The sequence below is a fragment of the Pseudophryne corroboree genome, chromosome 1 (genome assembly GCF_028390025.1).
Source record: "Pseudophryne corroboree isolate aPseCor3 chromosome 1, aPseCor3.hap2, whole genome shotgun sequence".
NCBI lineage: Eukaryota > Metazoa > Chordata > Amphibia > Anura > Myobatrachidae > Pseudophryne > Pseudophryne corroboree.
Window position 1 is genome coordinate 212,627,811 of NC_086444.1, and position 6,955 is coordinate 212,634,765.

Here is a 6,955-nt window from a genome sequence, read left to right on the forward strand (position 1 = left end):
CCGTCGGATCAAGACATAGAGGAGCCGTCGGATCAAGACCAAGAGGACCCGTCGGATCAAGAGGACCCGTCGGATCAAGAGGACCCGTCGGACCAAGAGGACCCGTCGGACCAAGAGGACCAGTCAGATCAAGACAAAAAGGACCCGTCAGATCAAGACCAAGAGGACCCGTCAGATCAAGACCAAGAGGACCCGTCAGATCAAGACCAAGAGGACCCGTCGGACCAAGAGGACCCGTCGGATCAAGAGGACCCGTCGGATCAAGAGGACCCATCGGATCAAGAGGACCCGTCGGATCAAGAGGACCGTCGGATCAGGATCAAGAGGACCCGTCGGACCAAGAGGACCCGTCGGACCAAGAAGACCCGTCGGACCAAGAGGACCCGTCGGACCAAGAGGACCCGTCGGATCAAGACCAAGAGGAACCGTCGGACCAAGAGGACCCGTCGGATCAAGAGGACCCGTCGGTTAAGGACCAAGAGGACCCGTCGGACCAAGAGGACCCGTCGGACCAAAACCAAGAGGACCCGTCGGACCAAAACCAAGAGGACCCGTCGGACCAAGACCAAGAGGACCCGTCGGACCAAGACCAAGAGGACCCGTCGGATCAAGAGGACCCGTCGGACCAAGAGGACCCTTCGGATCAAGAGGACCCTTCAGGTCAAGAGGACCCTTCGGATCAAGAGGACCCGTCGGATCAAGAGGACCCGTCGGATCAAGAGGACCCGTCGCTACAAGAGGACCCGTCGGATCAAGAGGATCCGTCGGATCAAGAGGATCCGTCGGATCAAGAGGACCCGTCGGATCAGGATCAAGAGGACCCGTCGGACCAAGAGGACCCGTCGGACCAAGAGGACCCATCGGATCAAGACCAAGAGGACCCGTCGGACCAAGAGGACCAGTCAGATCAAGAGGACCCGTCGGACCAAGAGGACCCGTCGGACCAAGAGAACCCGTCGAACCAAGAGGACCCGTCGGACCAAAACAAAGAGGACCCGTCGGACCAAGACCAAGAGGACCCGTCGGATCAAGAGGACCCGTCGGATCAAGAGGACCCGTCGGATCAAGAGGACCCTTCGGATCAAGAGGACCCTTCGGCTCAAGAGGACCCTTCGGATCAAGAGGACCCGTCGGATCAAGAGGACCCGTCGGATCAAGAGGACCCGTCGCATCAAGAGGACCCGTCGCATCAAGAGGACCCGTCGCATCAAGACCCAGAGGACCCGTCGGATCAAGACCCAGAGGACCCGTCGGATCAAGACCCAGAGGACCCGTCGGACCCAGAGGACCCGTCGGATCCAGAGGACCCGTCGGATCAAGACCAAGAGGACCCGTCGGATCAAGACCAAGAGGACCCGTCGGATCAAGACCAAGAGGACCCGTCGGATCAAGACCAAGAGGACCCGTCGGATCAAGACCAAGAGGACCCGCCGGATCAAGACCCAGAGGACCCGTCGGATCAAGACCCAGAGGACCCGTCGGATCAAGACCCAGAGGACCCGTCGGATCAAGACCCAGAGGACCCGTCGGATCAAGACCAAGAGGACCCGTCGGATAAAGATCAAGAGGACAGTCGGATCAAGATCAAGAGGACCCGGCGGACCAATTGGACCCGTCGGACCAAGAGGACCCGTCGGACCAAGAGGACCCGTCGCATCAAGAGGACCCGTCGCATCAAGAGGACCCGTCGCATCAAGACCCAGAGGACCCGTCGGATCAAGACCCAGAGGACCCGTCGGATCAAGACCCAGAGGACCCGTCGGATCAAGACCAAGAGGACCCGTCGGATCAAGACCAAGAGGACCGGTCGGATCAAGACCAAGAGGACCCGTCGGATCAAGACCCAGAGGACCCGTCGGATCAAGACCCAGAGGAGCCGTCTGGTTAAGAGGAGCCGTCGGATCAAGACCAAGAGGACCCGTCGGATCAAGACCAAGAGGACCCGTCGGATCAAGACCAAGAGGACCCGTCGGATCAAGACCAAGAGGACCCGTCGGATCAAGACCCAGAGGACCCGTCGGATCAAGACCCAGAGGACCCGTCGGATCAAGACCCAGAGGACCCGTCGGATCAAGACCCAGAGGACCCGTCGGATCAAGACCCAGAGGACCCGTCGGATCAAGACCAAGAGGACCCGTCGGATAAAGATCAAGAGGACCGTCGGATCAAGATCAAGAGGACCCGGCGGACCAATTGGACCCGTCGGACCAAGAGGACCCGTCGGACCAAGAGGACCCGTCGCATCAAGAGGACCCGTCGCATCAAGAAGACCCGTCGCATCAAGACCCAGAGGACCCGTCGGATCAAGACCCAGAGGACCCGTCGGATCAAGACCCAGAGGACCCGTCGGATCAAGACCAAGAGGACCCGTCGGATCAAGACAAAGAGGACCCGTCGGATCAAGACCAAGAGGACCCGTCGGATCAAGACCCAGAGGACCCGTCGGATCAAGACCCAGAGGAGCCGTCTGGTTAAGAGGAGCCGTCGGATCAAGAGGAGCAGTCGGATCAAGAGGAGCTGTCGGATCAAGAGGACCAGTCAGATCAAGACCAAGAGGACCCGTCAGATCAAGAGGAGCCGTCAGATCAAGACCAAGAGGAGCCGTCGGATCAAGACCAAGAGGACCCGTCGGATCAAGACCAAGAGGAGCCGTCGGATCAAGACCAAGAGGAGCCGTCGGACCAAGAGGACCCGTCGGATCAAGAGGACCCGTCGGACCAAGAGGACCCGTCGGACCAGTCAGATCAAGACAAAGAGGACCCGTCAGATCAAGACCAAGAGGACCCGTCAGATCAAGACCAAGAGGACCCGTCGGACCAAGAGGACCCGTCGGATCAAGAGGACCCGTCGGATCAAGAGGACCCGTCGGATCAAGAGGACCCGTCGGATCAAGAGGGCCCGTCGCATCAAGAGGACCCATCGCATCAAGAGGACCCGTCGGATCAAGACCAAGAGGACCCGTCGGAGTAAGATCAAGAGGACCCGTCGGATCAAGACCAAGAGGACCCGTCGGATCAAGACCATGAGGACCCGTCGGATCAAGACCCAGAGGACCCGTCGGATCAAGACCCAGAGGACCCGTCGGATCAAGAGGAGCCGTCGGATCAAGAGGAGCCGTCGGATCAAGAGGAGCCGTCGGATCAAGACCAAGAGGAGCCGTCGGATCAAGAGGAGCCGTTGGATCAAGAGGAGCCGTCGGATCAAGACCAAGAGGAGCCGTCGGATCAAGAGGAGCCGTCGGATCAAGAGGAGCCGTCGGATCAAGACCAAGAGGAGCCGTCGGATCAAGACCCAGAGGAGCCGTCGGATCAAGAGGAGCCGTCGGACCAAGAGGACCCGTCGGACCAAGAGGACCCGTCGGATCAAGACCAAGAGGACCCGTCGGATCAAGAGGAACCGTCGGACCAAGAGGACCCGTCGGACCAAGAGGACCCGTCGGATCAAGACCCAGAGGACCCGTCGGATCAAGACCAAGAGGACCCGTCGGATCAAGACCAAGAGGACCCGTCGGATCAAGATCAAGAGGACCCGTCGGATCAAGATCAAGAGGACCCGTCGGATCAAGAGGACCCGTCGGATCAAGAGGACCCGTCGGATCAAGAGGACCCGTCGGATCAGGATCAAGAGGACCCGTCGGACCAAGAGGACCCGTCGGATCAAGACCAAGAGGACCCGTCGGATCAAGAGGACCCGTCGGACCAAGAGGACCCGTCGGACCAAGAGGACCAGTCAGATCAAGACAAAGAGGACCCGTCAGATCAAGACCAAGAGGACCCGTCAGATCAAGACCAAGAGGACCCGTCAGATCAAGACCAAGAGGACCCGTCGGATCAAGAGGACCCGTCGGATCAAGAGGACCCGTCGGATCAAGAGGACCCGTCGGATCAAGAGGGCCCGTCGCATCAAGAGGACCCGTCGGATCAAGACCAAGAGGACCCGTCGGATCAAGATCAAGAGGACCCGTCGGATCAAGACCATGAGGACCCGTCGGATCAAGACCCAGAGGACCCGTCGGATCAAGACCCAGAGGACCCGTCGGATCAAGACCCAGAGGAGCCGTCGGATCAAGAGGAGCCGTCGGATCAAGAGGAGCCGTCGGATCAAGAGGAGCCGTCGGATCAAGAGGAGCCGTCGGATCAAGACCAAGAGGAGCCGTCGGATCAAGAGGAGCCGTCGGATCAAGACCAAGAGGAGCCGTCGAATCAAGAGGAGCCGTCGGATCAAGAGGAGCCGTCGGATCAAGACCAAGAGGAGCCGTCGGATCAAGACCCAGAGGAGCCGTCGGATCGAGGAGCCGTCGGATCAAGAGGAGCCGTCGGACCAAGAGGACCCGTCGGACCAAGAGGACCCGTCGGACCAAGAGGACCCGTCGGATCAAGACCAAGAGGACCCGTCGGATCAAGAGGACCCGTCGGACCAAGAGGACCCGTCGAACCAAGAGGACCCGTCGGATCAAGACCCAGAGGACCCGTCGGATCAAGACCAAGAGGACCCGTCGGATCAAGACCAAGAGGACCTGTCGGATCAAGACCAAGAGGACCCGTCGGATCAAGACCAAGAGGACCCGTCGGATCAAGAGGACCCGTCGGATCAAGAGGACCCGTCGGATCAAGAGGACACGTCGGATCAGGATCAAGAGGACCCGTCGGACCAAGAGGACCCGTCGGACCAAGAGGACCCGTCGGATCAAGACCAAGAGGACCCGTCGGACCAAGAGGACCCGTCGGATCAAGAGGACCCGTCGGATAAGGACCAAGAGGACCCGTCGGACCAAGAGGACCCGTCGAACCAAGAGGACCCGTCGGACCAAAACCAAGAGGACCCGTCGGACCAAGACCAAGAGGACCCGTCGGATCAAGAGGACCCGTCGGATCAAGAGGACCCGTCGGATCAAGAGGACCCTTCGGATCAAGAGGACCCTTCAGCTCAAGAGGACCCTTCGGATCAAGAGGACCCGTCGGATCAAGAGGACCCGTCGGATCAAGAGGACCCGTCGCATCAAGAGGACCGTCGCATCAAGAGGACCCGTCGCATCAAGAGGACCCGTCGCATCAAGAGGACCCGTCGCATCAAGACCCAGAGGACCCGTCGGATCAAGACCCAGAGGACCCGTTGGATCAAGACCCAGAGGACCCGTCGGACCCAGAGGACCCGTCGGATCAAGAGGACCCGTCGGATCAAGACCAAGAGGACCCGTCGGATCAAGACCAAGAGGACCCGTCGGATCAAGACCCAGAGGACCCGTCGGATCAAGACCTAGAGGACCCATCGGAAAAAGATCAAGAGGACCCGTCGGATCAAGATCAAGAGGACCCGGCGGACCAATTGGACCCGTCGGACCAAGAGGACCCGTCGGACCAAGAGGACCCGTCGCATCAAGAGGACCCGTCGGATCAAGACCCAGAGGACCCGTCGGATCAAGACCCAGAGGACCCGTCGGATCAAGACCCAGAGGACCCGTCGGATCAAGACCCAGAGGACCCGTCGGATCAAGACCAAGAGGACCCGTCGGATCAAGACCAAGAGGACCCGTCGGATCAAGACCAAGAGGACCCGTCGGATCAAGACCAAGAGGACCCGTCGGATCAAGATCAAGAGGACCCGTCGGATCAAGATCAAGAGGACCCGTCGGATCAAGACCATGAGGACCCGTCGGATCAAGACCCAGAGGACCCGTCGGATCAAGTCCCAGAGGAGCCGTCGGATCAAGAGGAGCCGTCGGATCAAGAGGAGCCGTCGGATCAAGAGGAGCCGTCGGATCAAGAGGAGCCGTCGGATCAAGAGGAGCCGTCGGATCAAGACCAAGAGGAGCCGTCGGATCAAGAGGAGCCGTCGGATCAAGACCAAGAGGAGCCGTCGGATCAAGACCAAGAGGAGCCGTCGGATCAAGAGGAGCCATCGGATCAAGACCAAGAGGAGCCGTCGGATCAAGACCCAGAGGACCCGTCGGACCAAGAGGACCCGTCGGACCAAGAGGACCCGTCGAACCAAGAGGACCCGTCGGACCAAGAGGAGCCGTCGGATCAAGACCAAGAGGAGCCGTCGGATCAAGAACCAGAGGAGCCGTCGGATCAAGAGGAGCCGTCGGATCAAGAGGAGCCGTCGGATCAAGAGGAGCCGTCAGATCAAGACCAAGAGGAGCCGTCGGATCAAGACCAAGAGGAGCCGTCGGATCAAGACCAAGAGGAGCCGTCGGATCAAGACCAATAGGAGCCGTCGGATCAAGAGGACCCGTCGGATCAAGAGGACCCGTCGGATCAAGAGGACCCGTAGGATCAAGAGGACCCGTCGGACCAAGAGGACCCGTTGGACCAAGAGGACCAGTCAGATCAAGACCAAGAGGACCCGTCAGATCAAGACCAAGAGGACCCGTCAGATCAAGACCAAGAGGACCCGTCAGATCAAGACCAAGAGGACCCGTCGGACCAAAAGGACCCGTCGGATCAAGAGGACCCGTCGGATCAAGAGGACCCGTCGGACCAGGATCAAGAGGACCCGTCGGACCAAGAGGACCCGTCGGACCAAGAGGACCCGTCGGACCAAGAGGACCCGTCGGATCAAGACCAAGAGGACCCATCGGACCAAGAGGACCCGTCGGATCAAGACCAAGAGGACCCGTCGGATCAAGACCAAGAGGACCCGTCGGATCAAGACCAAGAGGAGCCGTCGGATCAAGACCAAGAGGACCCGTCGGATCAAGAGGACCCGTCGGATCAAGAGGACCCGTCGGATCAAGAGGACCCGTCGGATCAAGAGGACCCGTCGGACCAAGAGGACCCGTCGGACCAAGAGGACCAGTCAGATCAAGACCAAGAGGACCCGTCAGATCAAGACCAAGAGGACCCGTCGGATCAAGAGGACCCGTCGGATCAAGAGGACCCGTCGGATCAAGAGGACCCGTCGCATCAAGAGGACCCGTCGGATCAAGACCCAGAGGACCCGTCGGATCAAGACC